At 40.9% G+C, this 18324-nt stretch overlaps 1 long non-coding RNA gene across 1 annotated transcript in view; it reads left to right on the plus strand.

Annotated features, from left to right (window-relative positions):
- LOC124518343 (uncharacterized) overlaps positions 1–11943 on the plus strand; it is a 16680-nt gene extending 4737 nt beyond the window's left edge. Inside the window, exon 3 of the long non-coding RNA XR_006963658.1 lies at positions 11132–11943. This is a non-coding gene — a long non-coding RNA (uncharacterized LOC124518343). The remainder of the gene's footprint in view (positions 1–11131) is intronic.
- The last annotated feature ends 6381 nt before the right edge of the window (positions 11944–18324 follow it).

Consider the following 18324-nt stretch of genomic DNA (forward strand, 5'->3'; position numbering starts at 1 on the left):
GAATACAGAATGTGAAAAATATTTACAAATCATGTATTTGATAAGGGTATAGTATCTTAAATATCCTAACTAAGAGTTCTTATTTAACTTTTATAAGTCATCAGTAAAATGACAACCCAATTGAAAATGGGCAAAGGATTTGAATAGACATTTCTACAAAGAAGATACAAAATGGTCAATAAGAACATAAAAAGATGTTCAGTGTCCTGCACTAGGGAAATGCAAATCAAGATCACAGTGAGATCCCACTTCATCCGCTAGCATGGTTATAATTAAGATGAGGGACAATCAAAAAGATGGCAAGCCTATGGATACATTGGAAGACTCCTACACTGCTGTATAATTGGCAGGAAAGTAAAATGGTACAGCCCCTTTGGAAAACAGTTTGGCCGTTCCTCAAAATGTTACACAATTACCAGGTGACAGTGTTCTGTACAGCAAGAGAATTGAAAAGATGTTCATGCAAAAACTTGTGCATCAATGTTCACAGCATCATCCCTGGTAGCCAACAAGTGGAAATCACCTAAACGTCTGTCAGCTGATGAATGGGGAAACAAATGTGGTATGTCCAGACAATGGACTATTTCTTAGCCATAAAAAGAAATGGAACCCAGATACATGCTGCAATGTGCATGAACCTTGAAAACATAATGCTAACTGAAAAAAGTCAGTTACAAAAGGCCAAATCTTATGTGATTCTGTTCAAATGAAATGTCCAGAGTAGGAAAAGTAGCAAGTAGATTAGCAGTTACCTAGGGCTGGGGGAAAAGAATAATGGGGATTGATTGCCAATGAGCATGAAATTTGTTTGGGGTGATGAAATGTTCCAGAAATTGCATAATGGTGATAATTATAGAACCCTTGTGAATATTCTAAAAGTCACCAAACTGCACATTTTAAGAGGGTGATTTGTATGGTGTGTGAATCATATCAAATTAAAGAAAAGAAAAGAAAAGAAAAGAAAAAAGAAAAGAAACAGGGAGTAGACAACCAAGGCCTCAGAAAAAAACAATATACATACACAAAAATGGGGCCAAGCCTCATGTTTTTTTCTTCACAGGGGAGCTCCTCGGGCCCTCACACAGAGCTTATTTTTAATTTAGATTAAGTTCTGACATATGAATCATCTGGCTCCTTTGTTGTACACTAAGCCAGTTTACCACAATGCTCTTCCTCTAAAAACTGCCCTCCCTTGCAGAGGTGGCCCCAACAGCCATTTTTATACTGTGTGACCTTATCATTTGGGCCACACAGGAAACCTAACCCCAAAGGGCCAACCCAATTCTCTCCTCTGGGACTGTGGCAATTGGAGAGAAGAAGTTCTTTGTTCTCTGCAAGTGACCAGAACTGAGTTGATGTAACCTTCCAGTTGTGGCAGAGTCATGTCCATGGAGAAGCCCAGAAGGGGAGTCTGCAGAAACAAAAGAATGAGACAAATGGGCAAAGGGGCACAGAGGTGAGAGCGACTAAGAAAATGGCCTCTTTGGTTTCTGCTGAGTTTCGTTTCCTGGTTCTGCCCCCTTGCTTCACTTTTGCCACTAAGATATCTTCATAGCCTCATAATTAATGTTAATTTTTCCCCTCCTTAACCTAGTAGGCTTTGAAACTTGGAATTGAAAAGACTTTGGCTATAGTGCTGGGTTCCAAGAGGTGAAAGATGTACTGTCACCAGTAATGTGGGCATTAAATATTTGTATCAATGCAGCCAATTAAAGGGAGGAATTGCCTGAAGCCACCAATACTAAGAGCAGTAAAAAAGAAATTAATAGCCCATAAAAACAAGTCTTTGGGAAAAGTAGAGCCAAAAACTCCAAAAAGCGCATAAGTCTAGGACCATTTATTTGAGAGGCTTGCGGTGGCTGACCTCAGTGCACCTTAGGGCATCATTTGGTTATAGCATGGTAAGAATGATGTTTGTTACAATGGTCTTGAGCCACAAAAGGCCTGTCAGATGAAGCTGTATTCTTTGTTCAGGAGTATCTTTAATGAAAAAAAAATGTTTGGGGCGCCTGGGTGGCGCAGTCGGTTAAGCGTCCGACTTCAGCCAGGTCACGATCTCGCGGTCCGTGAGTTCGAGCCCCGCGTCGGGCTCTGGGCTGATGGCTCAGAGCCTGGAGCCTGTTTCCAATTCTGTGTCTCCGTCTCTCTCTGCCCCTCCCCCGTTCATGCTCTGTCTCTCTCTGTCCCAAAAATAAATAAACGTTGAAAAAAAAAAAATTAAAAAAAAAATAAAAAAAAAAAAAAAAAAATAAAAAAAAAAAAAAAAAAATGTTTAAATTAAATGTTCGGGCATTTAAAAGATGTAAGGTTTACTTATCTGGCACATAGACCTTGTGAAATACGTCATTGTATAACATAATGACAGATACATGTAGTCCAAATGTATAATTATATATACCTCCAGAAACAGCCTATCCCCTAAATATAGAACATGTTGGTAGCAAAAGTGAGGAATAAATTATTTTATAATTTTACTGTTTCTTTCCCCACTGAGTCCTTAAGCCTGAAGCTGTTGTGGAAGAAAAAAAACCCTCTTCTTTTAGAGGCCATGTGCTAATCACAGATAATCCTCTGTGTGTCCCAACCCTATCCAACCCAGAGTCCCTTTAACAAGAAATATTTTCTAATAGCTCAGTAGGATTCCTGAAAATAATCAATATGGACTGTAATCTACCCATACTCAAACATGTAAATGTTTGTATGTATATTTGATTTGCATTTCCATAATTAATTGAGTTTTTCATGTGCTTGTTGGCCAATCTGTACATCTTTGGAGAAATGTCTGTTCAGATCCTTTGCCCATTTTTTTAATTGAGTGATTTGCCCCTTTAAGTTTTAAGAGTTCTTTATGTATTTGGGTACAATTCTATATCAGATATATGCTCCGCAAATGTCTTCTCTCATTCATGGTAGCAGGGATTACAGGTTATTGAAACGGAGAAAATGGGAAGTATGATATTCTTGCTGCTGAACGGGATGTTTTTCTGTAACTGTGTTTTGAAATCCGAGTGCCTTTGACATTTGGTCTTGGATGTAAAAAAGACCTTGGACGCCACCCCCTTTGGAAGGTGACAGAGAGTAGAGGATGCATAGGGGATGAAATTGCGAACTCAGGAGGTAATGGGACAGTTGTGAGGTTGACATGTAGGGACTGGGTCTGCTCTAATTGAAAACAAGGTATTCAGGAATGGGTCCTGTGTATGCCAGGCACTGGAATATGGTTATTTACTGGTTGTGCATCCTTAGAGCTATTAACTTTTTGGCAGTGTTTCTTTATGTCAAATGGGGATCAGTGTTACAGTGTCAAGTATGGCATTGTCTTTATGATAGTAATAACAACAGCCAAGACACTGCTAAATGCTTCATAAACTTCATTTCATTCAGTCTCCCATGAAGCATGAGGTAGGCATTGAAGAGAACAACAGACTCTGAGAGTCCATACAAGCAGTTGAGCCAGGATTTGAGTCCATGTTTGTCTGATTCCAGAATCTTGGCTCTTAATTATTTCATTATGCAGCCTTCAGATGCGGTGAAGCTGTTTTGTTCACTCTAAATCAGTGTGCAGTGTTATGTGGGATTGTTTTTGTGGCTCGACTACTTGGTGTGTACCAAGATTAAGGGATAATGAGGATTGTGGGGGTCAACTTGACATGGGAGAAATCTTGCTTATGGAGGTGATAGTTATTGGAAACCCCGTACGTTTCATCATGCTCCCTGATGCTAGCATACAGTGTCATCAAATATCTCAAATTTACTTACAGCTATTAGATTCTAAATATTTGGAAGGATTATCCAACAGACTCAGGAAAATAAGACCCAAAGATACAGTGCCATTAGTGTCAAATCTGGTAACTTTCTAAGATGGTGTCTTAATTACTGTGGGAGGCAGAATAATGTGCCCCCTCCACATCCATGTCCTAATCCCTGAAACCTGTGAATATGTTCTCTTATTTGGCAAAAGAGACATTGCAGATGTGATTAAGTTAAGGATTTTGAGATGGGGAGATTGTCCTGGATTATCCAGGTGAGCTTTTCACAAGGGTCCTTCAAAAATGTTAAGGAGGGGCTGCTGAAGACATAGTCAGAGAAGGCCTGGGACAACAGCAGTGCAGGTCAGAGGGAAGAGATTGCTAGCTGGAGGCCGTGAGCCAAGGAAGGAGGCTGGAAAAGGCAACAGGTGAATTCCTTCTACAGCCTACAGAAGGAATGTAACCTCGATGTTAGCCCACAAGACCCATTTTGGACTTCTGACCTCCAGAACTATAAAATAATATATTTGTGTTGTTTTAAGCCACTAAATTTGTGGCAGTTTGTTACAGCATCAATAGGAAACTAATAAGGTTACTAACTCCATAGAAGTATTATGAACATAAGATTCTTAATTCAGATTAAGCTACAAAGAATTTAATTTATTATTAAGGACTTTAGTTAGTGATTAATCTCGGGACAGTTTTGTTTGTTTCCTTCTGGGAGGATTTCAGTGTATGTTTTTCTTTGTACACTCAAGTATGTGGCAAAGGACCAGGGCTCAAGGGAGATGTACAAAGCTAACTCAGTTAGGACAATGATATCCCCCTACAAAATAAGTTTTATAAGCACAGAAGATAAGTCTCTCACCCAAACAAAATGAGAGCTTTAAAAAAATTTAAGACCATTTGTGTGAATTTGGATTTTTTTCTCTTAAAAAATAAGTGGAAAAATAAATATTTATAACAGAGTAGAAATGCTTGCCTCATTTAATGATTTTGTGGTAACTAGGTGGGAGTCCTATTCAAGGATAGAAAAAGATACTGTGGTAGGTGATATAAAGAGACAAAGTCTACAAAGCACACAGATTTAACTTGAAAAGTTTATAGTGATTTGAAACCCACCCAGGATGTATATAGTACAGCTTAAAGCAAGAGAGGTAAATCCTTAGGTGATAGCCGCCCCGGTTTGCCTAGGACTGAAAAGTTTGCCAGGACATGGGGTTTTTCGTTGCTAAAGCTGGGGAAGTCCCTTGGCAAGCGGGGTGAGTGGGTAACTCTCAGGCGGACTAAGCTAGACTAACTAGCTTCAGGAAGGCTCATGATAGCATGGATTCTGAGCCAGGCCCTCACTGCCCGTTGACAGTGCTTACCACACTCCCTGGGTGCACCCCAAGCTTCACTCTCAAGAGACTTGTACTGGTAAAACTTGAACTAGATCTGTTAAAAAACAGAAGGGACTGTTGCAAGAAGCAGGAAGGCTTTCCAAGAAATGTAGCCTCTAAACCTCACTTTTCCTGATCTCATATCCAACCACTTCAAGCCTACCTGGAAGTCTGAATAAAAATGAAACAAAACAATAGCAACAACAAAAAGCAATAAAGGTGCACATTTTATGTAACTTGTCTCATAACGAAAACCCATCTAGGAGCGCCTGGGTGGCTGGGTCGGTTGGTTAAGCATCCAACTTCAGCTCAGGTCATGATCTCGAGGTTTGTGAATTTGAGCCCCGCGTTAGGCTCTGTGCTGATAGCTCAGAGCCTGGAGCCTGCTTTGGATTCTGTGTCTCCCCTTCTCTCTGCCCTTCCCATGCTCATGCTGTGTCTCTCTCTGTTTCTCAATAATAAATAAATACTCAAAAAAATATATAGTCGTTAAATCCTAATATAAACCTAGAAACAGGATTAAAAAAAAAACAAACAAAACCCATCTACTTTGTTCTCTATTGAAGACAGAAAGAAATTTCTAGAATACACAGAACTGTGTGTTAATCTTTCCCAGCCCCCAGCGATTATTGTATTTTATTAGCCAAATAAATAGCTCTAGCAGATCTAAATCCAACACAATGGAATACAGGTTTCTTTGGCTCTGCATAGCACTGTCTATTCTGAAAACCACCTACATGTGAGTGATACTCAGAATCCCATTTTACAGTTGAGTAAAAGCTCAGTCTCATTAGTGTTTGATAAAACACTCTGGAAATGTTGCTTTTTTCCTAGTTATTATGCCCCCGTCTGTCATTAAAGATTTCTCTTGGTAATAATTGGTGGCAAAGAGAGAACAAAAGCACAGAGGGAAGGACTCGTCACACTCCAAAAATATCTACCTGATAATAACATTTTGAATTTCCATTGTCTGGGTACAGATAATAGTCACCTCTAAGTTCATGTAAGCAAATCACAAAGCCTTCTCTTGGAATTTTCCCAGTTCTTTCCTGTTCTTAAGTGTAGTCTGAACACTATGCATCTGAGTAGTTTGATAACTCTCAAGTGTTCGGTGTGTGACATGAGCTGTGCTGAGATACGAGAGATGTATGGCATGCCTGGGAGTTGGCTCAACCAAGAGGAAGTGTTTGTGAAAGAGGCGTCTTTTCTCTTCAATTACTTCCTCTTTTCTCGTTTTATCATTTCTCTGTCAGTAGGAAATTAAATGGGAAGTGAGGTGACAAACTACAGTCACTTTCTTTGAGCCAGCTGAGGGTAAATGTTGCCTCTTTCCTGCCCTGAGAAATATCCAGAAGGCTCATCTCCTGTTCCCTGTAATTAGCCTTTTTATTAGAGGTGGGACCTATTGGCCTCAGCTTTCTGTTTGGCCCAAATCTGCCATTTGACTTTGGTTTTGGTCTCAGTTTCTGGAAAGCCAAGTAATCATTTGACTACTTCAGCATCATTTCTAGCCTCTCTGAACTTTTACGCCATCAATGAATGTGGAATTGCCTGAGTAACCGTTGTCTCCAATCAGAGTATCAATGTGAGCAGTATGAATGAGGCCTATAAGTTATTGCAATATGTTGTTACTACATTAATATTCACTTTTGAATGTAGGTGAGTATTCTAGTTGTAACTGGAATGAAAAAGGTCTCCTTAGGTTCTTTATATGTTGAAATGTTATCAGTAGTTTAAATATACATTTAGAGGGGCACCTGGGTGGCTCAGTTGGTTGGGCATCCAACTTCGGCTCAGGTCATGATCTCACAGTTTGTAAGTTGGAGCCCTGCATTGGGCTCTGTGCTTACAGCTCAGAGCCTTGGAGCCTGCTTCAGATTCTGTCTCCCTCTCTCTCTGCCCTTCCCCCACTCACACTCTGTCTCTCTCACTCTCCCTCTCTCAAAAATAAACATTAAAAAATAAATAAAATACATTTATAACTAAAGTAAAATAATGATTGACACGATTTTGTTTTCAAAATAAAAAGAACTTTCAAAAAGTTTAATAGAAAAATTGATAGGCAGGCTATTAGGAGAGATTTTTTGGTGGCTAAATAATAATTTGAATAAGAATAAAGGCCTGAAGATAATAGAAATTTAAAATATGTGGGGTGCCTGGGGGGCTCAGTTGGTTAAGTGTCTGACTTCAGCTCAGGTCATGAACTCACAATTTGTGAGTTCAAGCCCCACATAGGGCTTGGTGCTGTCAGTATGGAGCCCGCTTTGGATCTTCTGTCTCCCTTTCTCTCTGCCCTTCCCCCTACCTCTCTCTCAAAAATAAATAAACATTAAAAAAAAGAAGAAATTTAGAATATGAGTGAAGAGGGGCACTTGGCTGGCCCAGTCGGTGGAGCATGAGACTCTTGATCTCGGGGTTATGAGTTCAAGCCCCACATTGGGTGGAGAGATTACCTAAAAATAAAACCTGAAAAAAATACAATAAAAATAAAACACGAGTGAAAAAAATCTGTAGCTTGCTTTTGAAAATATTCAGGAAGTATCCTCAAACAGTATGCAAAGCTTTAGTTTGTGGGATCATTTCCATGAAAATGCATCATCATTGTCAACACAGTTTTCAAGTACAGAAGTTGAGGAGGACATGTCTTTACCACAATGGTATAGTCTCTAGAAGGAAGGAAAATTTGATAATTTGATAGCAACATCACTATCAACAGTGCTCTGTTCTGGCAAAACAGCCAAAAGTATCTTAGCTCTGCCTTTGAACAATTTGAAGTGAACATTAAATCAATATCCAATTGTTCAGTGGAACAATCCCAGGGACAGTCTTAGGGAATTAATGTTCATATACTATAAAATTCAAACTTTAAAATTTGATTAGTAAAATGTAATAGTAAAGTTGAAATAACAAACCTTTGGGAAGTCTTTGGATTTATGCTTGTACTACGGCAGAGACATTGGGCTGTGGTTATTGATGTTAACACGTAGCCATTTGGCCAAATGTGTATTTGGTCTGTATTGTGTATTGTGTATGGTATGTGTGTGTATTCACATAACATAAAATTAACTATTTCAAAGTGAACAATTCCATGACATTTAACATACACACAGTGTTGTGCATCCACTGCCTTTATCTGGTTCCAGATCACTTGTATCCCCTCAAGAGGAAACCCCACACCCATTAGGCAGTGGTTCCCCACTTCCCTCTCCCTCCCAGCTCCTGGCCACTGCCAATCTGCTTTGTGTCTCTGTAGATTCACCCCGTCTGCATGTTTCATATAAATGGAATCCTACAACACATGACATTTTGTGTCTGGCTTCTTCCATTTAGCATAATGTTTTTGAGATTCATCCATATTGTAGCACACATCAGTGTTTCATTCCTTTTTCTGGCTGAATAATATTCTGTTGTATGGGCATATCCTGTGTGTTTATCCACTCATCAGCTGATGGACATTGGGGTTGCATTCACCTTTTGGTTAGTGTGAATAGTGTGGCAGTGAACACGTGTGTGCAAGTATTAGTCTGAGTCCTTGGTTTTTGATTCTTTGCAGTATATACCTAAGAGTGGAATTGCTGCATCCTATGGTAATTCTATGTTTAACTTCTTGTGGGACCACCAAACTATTTTCCCTTCTGTTATTCTTCATATCCAGGATGTGTGCACAGTTGTGGCCTGTGAGCCAGAAAGTCATAGCTTCTCTGAGTGGCTCCCAAAATAACCAAGGTGTGGTAGCCCTGTATCATTGGTAGGATCAGCTTCCAGAGACCTTTTCCAGGATTCCTTTGCAGTTGTCCTTGTACCTGGGCAAATCTTCTGAAGACAAACCGAAACATCTGTGTTGGGAAGAACTCACCTGACCTCATTGTGTTGGTTTACTGGGGACATCCATCCATGCGTTCATCAAATAGTTATACAGTATGTGGTGTTTATCTGGAACCAAACAGACAAAAACCTCTGCCTCCAGAAGTTTACATTCCAGTGCCAGGAGATAGGCAACAGACAATAAAAATAGTAAGTAGGGGCAGTCAGAGAAAGCCATGCAAATTTATTATCCCATGGTTGTTTATAATCGTCTTAATATTTAAAAAAAAATTCTGTTGTGACTGTCATTATGTTCTACTTTTTCTTTAGTTTATTTGCTTCTTTTTATTAGACACACATCTCTGGCAAGGCTTCTGTCTTTTTAGTTTTTTCATAGAGCCAGCTTTTAGTTTTATTAGCTGTCTCTGTTGCTCTGTATTTCAATGGTTTCTGCCCTAATCGTTATTATTTGCTTCTTGTTTCTTTCAGTTGGTTCTGCTGCTCTTTTTACCAGTGTTTTGAGTTGAATGCTTAGCTCATGTCTTTTTGTTGTTGTTTGTTTATTTATTTTGAGAGAGAGAAGGCACGAGCAGAGGAGGGGCAGAGAGAGAGAGGGAGAGCGAGAATCCCAAGCAGGCTCCGCACTGTCAGAGCAGAGCGCAAGGCGGGTGTGGAACTCACGAACTGTGAGACATGACCTGAGCTCAAATCAGGAGTTGGACACTTAACTGACTGTAGGTCATGTCTTTTTAAACTTTGTTTCCTGATAAATGTATTTAAACCTATAAATTTCCCTTTAAAGTAGTGCTTTTGCTGTGTCCCACCAATTTTGACATGGTGTTTTTATTATTATCTAGTTTTAAATATTTCCAAAAGTCATTTAGCAATATGTTATTTGGTTTCCAAACATTTTTAAAATCCATCTTTAAAAAATCAATTTCTAGGCCACCTAGGTGTCTCAGTTGGTTAAACTTGATTAACTGACTCTTGATTTTGGCTCAGGTCATGATCTTATGGTTTGTGGGATCAAGCCCTGTGCTATTAGCACAGACCCTGCTTGAGATTGTCTCTCTCTGTCTCCCTATCTCTCTGCCCCTCTCCTGCTCTCTCTCTCTCTCAAAATGAGTAAATTAATTAATTAAAAAAATTAAAAATCGATTTCTAATTTCATTGATACGCAGTTGGAGAACCTAGTCTGTATCATATTGATCATCGAAGGAAATATATATTCTAATTAATGTCTGTTTTTGTGAATGTTCTATGCGTACCCTAAAAGAATGTGCATCCTTGGCTGGGTGTTGAATTCCTTATATATCTACTAGCTCAAGGGAGGCCCTCTCTAAGGAAGTGCATTTGAGCTGAGATCTGAACATCAGGAAGGAGCCAACTCTGAAAATCGGGAAGAAAGGATCCCAGGCAGAGGGAACAAGTGTAAGGGCCCTGAGGTACAAACAAGCTTGGTATGTTCCAGGAGCAGAAAGAGGGCAGTATGAATGGAGTGTAGTGGGCAAGGAGGAGAGTGAAGTGAGCTAAGACCCTGAGAGGTAGTCAGGGGCCAGACCAAATAGGGCCTCAGAGACGATGGTATGGACTTTGGATTTTATTTTTCTCTCTCTTTTTTTAAATGTTTATTTTTGAGTGACAGAGAGACAGAGTGCAAGTGGAGGAGGGATAGAAAGAGAAGGAGACACAGAATCCGAAGCAGGCTCCAGGTTCTGAGCTGTCAGCACAGAGCCTGACGCGGGGCTCGAACTCACAGACTGTGAGATCATTACCTGAGCTGAAATTGGACGCTTAACCGACTGAGCCACCCAGGCGTCCCTGGAGGAATCATTTTCATATTAAAAGTGCTTAAGAGATCATATTCAGCCCTGCCTTTTCCTTTTGCAAATAAGAAAACTAAGATGAGGTCTCAAGGGTTCTCACAGCTAGTTGTTTGCAGCCCAGGCTCTTTGATAGATTAGCTCCTAAAAAGGAGGACTCCATTTTTATATAATTTCATTGAAATGTTATTGAAAGGAATCTTATCTTGTTATGAACCCCTTTGTAAAACAAAAATCACTTTCACCCACACTATTTACTTCTTTTGTAGATGTAGATTCTTTTAGATTGGATTTATTTAAAGTGAATTTCCCACAGGAATTCCTTTCTCTTCTAAAATGTTCTGCTCACTGTCATTTTACCCCTCTGCTTCAGGTCGACATTTGGATGTGTTTCTATGAGGCAGCAGCTTCAGCTGCCCTCTATTCTCGTGGGTGCCACCTTCATTTCCAGGACGACCTTCCCAGCCCTTTTTTGATGAGGCCTCTGTGGCACATTCAGAAGCCTCTGCATCATGAAGACGCTCAGTAATGGCTCACTGGCTCTGCCTGGCTGCAGACAGGTTTTCCCACCTCACCCTCCGTGGAGGCCAACCACTTTGCTCTCCTGGCAACAGGAACAACTGTAGACGTACCCTGAACAAGCAAAGCTGAATCCAAGTGCCGTGCCAGGCAGTCCTCAAACTGTGAATGGTCGCAATGCACATTCGATGCCTACCTGCATATGAGCCTGACTCAACACAGGGATCAGCAAGTGCCTTTGTGAACCTTGTCCTCTAGCGCTTTATCTGAAGTGAAGGCAGTTATTCCCATTAGGAAAGTAGACATTTTTTTTTCCTGATGGTGGATGGCAAAGTCAATGCCTCAGGCAAGGTCAGTGCTTGAGTTGCACCCTAAGAAAGCCAAAGGTAAGATTTATACCCACCAACCTCTGGCTTATCCCTTCTTCCTTGCACATCCTTGCAAATATTGTTCTTCTGGCTTGCTGGCCCTGCTGGGGTCTCCACTGGAATATTTGCTTACAAGACACATTTATATGCCTTTGGGGGTATGAGGAAATCAAATCTGAACAGAAAGCTGGCCGCAGCCTCCATTTGAGACTCAGACTAAAAGAAAGTCTAGATGCTGTAAAGAAAGTACATATTTTTAATACCATAAAGAAATATCCACAAAATGTAAAAATTGCTCAGTTGCCTATGCATTAGTTTTTGGTTTTGTTTTTGGCAATTTAAAAAATTGTGGTAAATATATATATACCATAAATTTGATTTCAACTATTTCTAAGTGTACAATTCAGTGGCATTAAGTATATTTACAATGTTATACAACCATCATCACCATCCATCATCACCATCCATCTCTAGAACTTTTTTATCCTCCCAAATAGAAGCTCTGAACCCATTAAACACCAGCTTTCTATTTCCCTCCTCCCCCAGCATCTGGTAACCTTTATTCTACTTTCAGTCTCTATGGATTTGCCTGTTTTGGGTATTTCGTGTAAATAGAATGATACAGCATGTGGCTTTTTGTGTCTGATTTATTTCACTTAGCATAATGTTTTTAAGGTTCATCCATGTTGTAGAATGTATCAGAACTCCATCCCATTTTATGGCCAAATGATATTCCATTGTATAGATACGTCCCATTTTGTTTATCCACTCATCTGTTGGTGGACACTGGGTTGTTACCATCTTTTGGCTATTGTCAGTAATGCTGCTATGGACATTTGTGTATGGGTATGTATTTGAGTCTCTGCTTTCAGTCCTTTTGGGTATACCTAGAAGTGGAATAGTTGGATCATATGGAAATTCTATATTTCAGTATCTGACGAACTGCCAAGTCCAAGCATTATGTTTTATATTCAGGATATATTTGCTACAATTAAAAAGAAAGAAAGGAGGTGTATTTGGTAGGACTGCCATAACAAAGCACCATAGACAGTGTGGTTTATTTATTTATTTATTTTAATAAAGAAATATTTATTATAATAAAAAAATTGTATATCAGAAAAAATACCCTAAAGCTAGTCTATTTCTTTTTTTTTAATATGAAATTTATTGTCAAATTGGTTTCCATACAACACCCAGTGCTCATCCCAAAAGATGCCCTCTTCAGTGCCCATCACCTCCCCCCCCCACCCCCCATCAACCCTCAGTTTGTTCTCAGTTTTTAAGAGTCTCTTATGCTTTGGCTCTCTCCCACTCTAACCTCTTTTTTTTTTTTTCCTTCCCCTCCCCCATGGGTTTCTGTTAAGTTTCTCAGGATCCACATAAGAGTGAAAACATACGGTATCTGTCTTTCTCTGTATGGCTTATTTCACTTAGCATCACACTCTCCAGTTCCATCCAGGTTGCTACAAAGGGCCATATTTCATTCTTTCTCATTGCCCTGTAGTACTCGATTGTGCATTTAAACCACAATTTCTTTATCCATTCATCAGTTGATGGACATTTAGGCTCTTTCCATAATTTGGCTATTGTTGAGAGTGCTGCTGTAAACATTGGGGTACAAGTGCCCCTATGCATCAGCACTCCTGTATCCCTTGGGTAAATTCCTAGCAGTGCTACTGCTGGGTCATAGGGTAGGTCTATTTTTAATTTTTTGAGGAACCTCCACACTGTTTTCCAGAGCGGCTGCACCAGTTTGCATTCCCACCAACAGTGCAAGAGGGTTCCCGTTTTTCCACATCCTCTCCAGCATCTATAGTCTCCTGATTTGTTCATTTTGGCCACTCTGACTGGCGTGAGGTGATATCTGAGTGTGGTTTTGATTTGTATTTTGCTGATGAGGAGAGACGTTGAGCATCTTTTCATGTGCCTGTTGGCCATCCAAATGTCTTCTTTAGAGAAGTGTCTATTCATGTTTTCTGCCCATTTCTTCACTCGATTAGACAGTGTGGTTTAAACAATAGAAATCTGTTTCCTCACAATTCTGGAGGGTAAAACTCCAACATCTGTCTAGGTATCAACATGGTTCATTTTTTCTAGGCTTCTCTCCTAGTCCTTTCCCTCTGCACCTGTGTCCCAATCTCTTCTTATAAGGACACCAGTCAGATTGGAATAGAGCCCACCTGTATGATCTCATTTTACCTTAATCACCTCATTGAAGGCTATATCCCCCAAACCAGTCATATTCTGAGATAATGGGGGTTAGTATTTCAACATGTGCATCCAGTGGGGGTGCAAACTTCCGCCCATGACAGGGTAGAGAGCCAGCCATAAGCTAACTCTTCACTAACTTACCTAAGCAAACCATGATAGACGGAAAACTGAAAAGATGGTTTTTAATCTGGATTTTTGGATTTCAGGAAATGCCATTGACCTTTTCTGATATCTCTAAATTGATTTGTCATTATCCATGGTATATTCCAATGAGGAATGAGGAGGCTCTTCTTAAATGTACATTCAAGAAAGATTAAAGGTTTTTAACAAATACTATCTTTGCTGGAAAAGAGAGCGAGCGAGAGAGCACTCTTATTAAAGGCTCACCTTGTCCTTAAGGAAAAATGTCATGCACATTGTGTCCTGCCTTGACTGTCTCTCAGTGTCATTTGATACCCATCTCTGGCATCATTTTAAGTTGCCGTGTGCAACTCTGTTACATGAGTGTGCCTTAACGTATTTGACCAATCCCCCATTGTTGGACCTGAAGGAATTTAACACAATTCTTTCTTGGATTCTTTCTTTTCTTCCTGTCACCATCACCAACTTAGGAGTCCAGGTTGCTTCCTTTTTTTTTTTTTTAATATATGAAATTTATTGTCAAATTGGTTTCCATACAACACCCAGTGCTCATCCCAAAAGATGCCCTCTTCAGTACCCATCACCCACGCTCCCTTCCCTCCCACCCCCCATCAGCCCTCAGTTTGTTCTCATTTTTTAAGAGTCTCTTATGCTTTGGCTCTCTCCCATTTTAACCTCTCTTTCTCTTTTTTTTTTTTTTTCTTTTCCTTCCCCTCCCCCAGGGGTTCCTGTCAGGTTGCTCCTATATGATCCCAGCCAACTTTCTAGGTTTCCCCTCCAGCCAACATCCTCATGACTGCCCAAAGGATGTTCTTGAGTCACTGCTCTCCTCATGTCCCTGGGCAACCCAAGAGTTGCCCCATCTTGACTTTGCAATTGGTCCAAACATCTACGCTTTTTTTTTTTCTGTTTGTTTTGTTTAAGGAAGTTCCTCAAATCAGTCTCTTTTTAATCTTCATCTCTTTTCTGGGGAGCCAGCCAGGTCTACCAGTAATCTGAGCACATACATTCTCATTTCTTTCTGGGCCTGCTTTATGCTGCTGTTCCTGTCAGCAGTGCCTCTTCTCATCCCACCAGACAGTGTGTCCCATGTTCCCGCTCTCTTCATCTAGGGAGGGCCAGCTCATGTCTCACGAGCTCCACAAAGCCCCCCATGGTTACTCTTGCCTGTGTGGATTTTGCCTTTCTTTAACCTTCTGGTTCACTGGGATGGACCCACACCATTTATGAAGCAGTAAGAAAACAAGTCCCTCCCCAAATAGACCCAGAAGACGAGGACTGTATAGTAAATGTCCCTGTCATACTCGCCATCGGACAGCTCTTGGAACACACTTTTTTTCCACTTCAGTGTTTGCACTTGCTGTCCCTGTGTTCCTCCAACTTGTCAACTTCCTGACATTCAGATCCAGCTTAAATGCCACTTCCTTGGAGAGGCCATCCCTGACCCCTGTCAGAAGTAATTCTATTGTTTCTTCACAGCATGCTGCTTGTTTTTCTCATACCCTTTATCCCAAGCTATTCCCATCTCATTTCTTTACATATCGCTTACCTGCTTCCCCCGCTGCACCTAGCCTCCAGGGGAGCCTGTCTTGTTTACTTGTTTATCCACACCAACTGTGCGGTGCTGGGTTGCTAGGTAAATGTTTGCTGAGGGAATTAATGAGATTGCATGGAATGGGGATAGAGAAAGGGGACAGGGGACATGGAGACTGTCCCTTGGATTTCTGGTTTGGGAAATTGAGCTGATGGCAGGTGACACTATTACTGAGCTTGGAACTTCTGGAGGAGCACCTGTGGGGGAGGTGGAGAGAGCAGAGATAGATAGTGATTTCTCCTTTGTACCCATTTGATTTGCTTCTAAAGTATTTTAAGTAGAATATCTAGAGGTGGTTAAATATATGGGCCTGGGGTTTAGGAGTGATACTAGGGCACCATCCAAATAACAGGGGCACCTGGGTGGCTCAGTTGGTTAAGCATCTGGCTCATGGTTTGTGAGATAGAGCCCTGAGTTGGGCTCCATGCTGACAGCGTGGAAGCTGCTTGGGATCCTCTCTCCCTCTCTGCCCTTCCCCTGCTCATGCTGTCTCTCTTTTTCTCTCTCTAAAAATAAATAAATAAACTTAAAAAAATAACATCAATGACTAGCTGGCATATTTAGACCTATGGCTAAAACTTTATTTAAAAAAAATTGTTTTAATATTCATTCTTGAGAGAGACAGAGACAGAGACAGAGACAGAGAAGGAGAGAGAACACAAGTGGGGGAGAGGCAGAGAGAGAGGGTGACACAGAATCTGAAGCAGCCTCCAGGCTCTGAGCTGTCAGCACAGAGTCCAATGTAGGGCTCGAACCCATGATCTGTGAGATCATGATCTGAGCAGAAGTTGGATGCTTAACCGACTGAGCCACCCAGGTGCCCCTGAAACTTTAAAAAATAATAATAGCCAACATTATTGAGTGCTTACACTGCAACAGGTGGTGAGCGAAGTGCTCTACATACATTTACACTTATAATATTTAAGACTTAAAACAACCCTTGGACACAGAGATACAACTGAGCATTCTAAGAATTGGATAAACTGCCTGAGGCCACTGAGCTAATTAGTGAGTGAGCAGGATTTGACTTCAGGTGATCAGTTTCCAGAGTCTCTTTCCTACTGTACCATGTGCTGGAATAGGCATGCAATGGACCCCAAACCAAGATGAACCCTTTGCCTTTGAGGAGCTTATTTTTTGCTTGGGAAATAAAATATAGCTCATAAGTTACCATACTCAACAAGCTTGCATAAGACACTTATTCAACCTTGTCAAGAATGGCAGTTATTTAGGGGTGCCTGGGTGGCTCAGTTGGTTAAGCATCTGACTCTTGATTTTGGCTCAGGTCATGATCTCACAGTTTGTAAGTTCGAGCCCCGTGTCATGCTCTTTACTGATAGTGCAGGGCTTGCTTGGGATTCTCTCCCTCTCCCATTCTCTCTGTCCCTCCCTTGTTCTTTCTCTCTCTCAAAATTAATAAAGTGAACTTAAAAAAAAAAAGGCAATTATTTGGTTAAAATGGCCAGTCAGTGTTAGCTACCTCCTCTGCTGATTCCAGAAGACTCAGTCTCATGTGACCTTGACAATTAAGAGGAACTAAGATGTTAGAAATGCAAAATCCTCTCTGTGAATCATGTCTGGAAACATAATTTGTAATCCTTCTGGGACTGGAAAAGAGGAAACTGAAAGATCACAGTAAAAGCAAAAAAAGATAGTGATCTCTTCCAAAGAGGGCAGAAATGAGTCAGGGGACACTCAGGATTCCCAGAATGATGACTGCATGGGATTAGAATATGGGTTGAGAAATATATAAGCAGTAGGAAGTGAAAAACCACACCCAGTGCACACGTTTGGCTCATTTGAATAAAAGGGGGGTGGTGGTCCCAGTTTCTTGCAGGCTCTACAAGGCAGGGCTTTATACAGACAGTGACTGTGCAGAAACCATGCCAAGCCTTTTAATTTTTGAGGGCGGCCAGTTGGCCAGGAATTAGGGGTGTTTTAATCACCTCCTTTTCACCCCATTGGTGAGGGAAGGATTCCCATCCTAAGATTTTGGAGATGGCCAAATGCATGATACCCATCATTACACAGGTGAAATTGGCAGCAGTTTATTAATCACATAATCAGAGGCCAGAAGGTTGCATTTGGGAACAGAGTGAACAACCAGAGGCAGTGGGAGGCAGTAATGTTTTGCAGTATCATGAGAGTGAGGTGCCCTGTGGCTCCCACAGGAGGATGTGATTGTCTTTTGGATAATTCCATGGGTGGCAGAGAACTCAAACTATTCAGGGGTCAGCAGAAAGTGCATCTGCTCCATATGCCAAAGAAGGTCATTTGTCTAGGTGACTTCTTCTATGGGAACAGGTTGGGGAAGGGAATTTGCATTTAAGCCACTACGCCCTCCTGATTTCACCAAATGTCAAGCTGTAATGGTTCATAGAACTTAGGGGAACTGTTGCTTACATTTAGTGGTTTATTATAAAGGATATAATAAAAGATACAGATGAACAACCAAATGAAGAAGTACATAGAGCAAGGTCCTTAAGGGGCCTGAGCACAGATGCTTCTGTCCCTGTGGGGTTGGGGAACACCACCCTTCCAGCATGTAGATGTATTCATCAATCCAGAAGCTCTCCAAATCTCACAATTTAGACAATTTTACGGGGGCTTTGTTACATAGGCACAATCAATTATTAACTAAATTTCCAACCCCTCTCCGTCCTGGAGGATGCAGAGTGGGGCTCAAAGTTCTAAGCTTCCGATGATGGCTTGGTCTCTCTGGTTACCAGCCCC

The sequence above is a fragment of the Lynx rufus genome, unplaced genomic scaffold (genome assembly GCF_022079265.1).
Source record: "Lynx rufus isolate CCGP_SWC_20201006 ecotype Redwood Valley unplaced genomic scaffold, mLynRuf1.p SCAF_24, whole genome shotgun sequence".
Classification (NCBI taxonomy): Eukaryota; Metazoa; Chordata; class Mammalia; order Carnivora; family Felidae; genus Lynx; species Lynx rufus.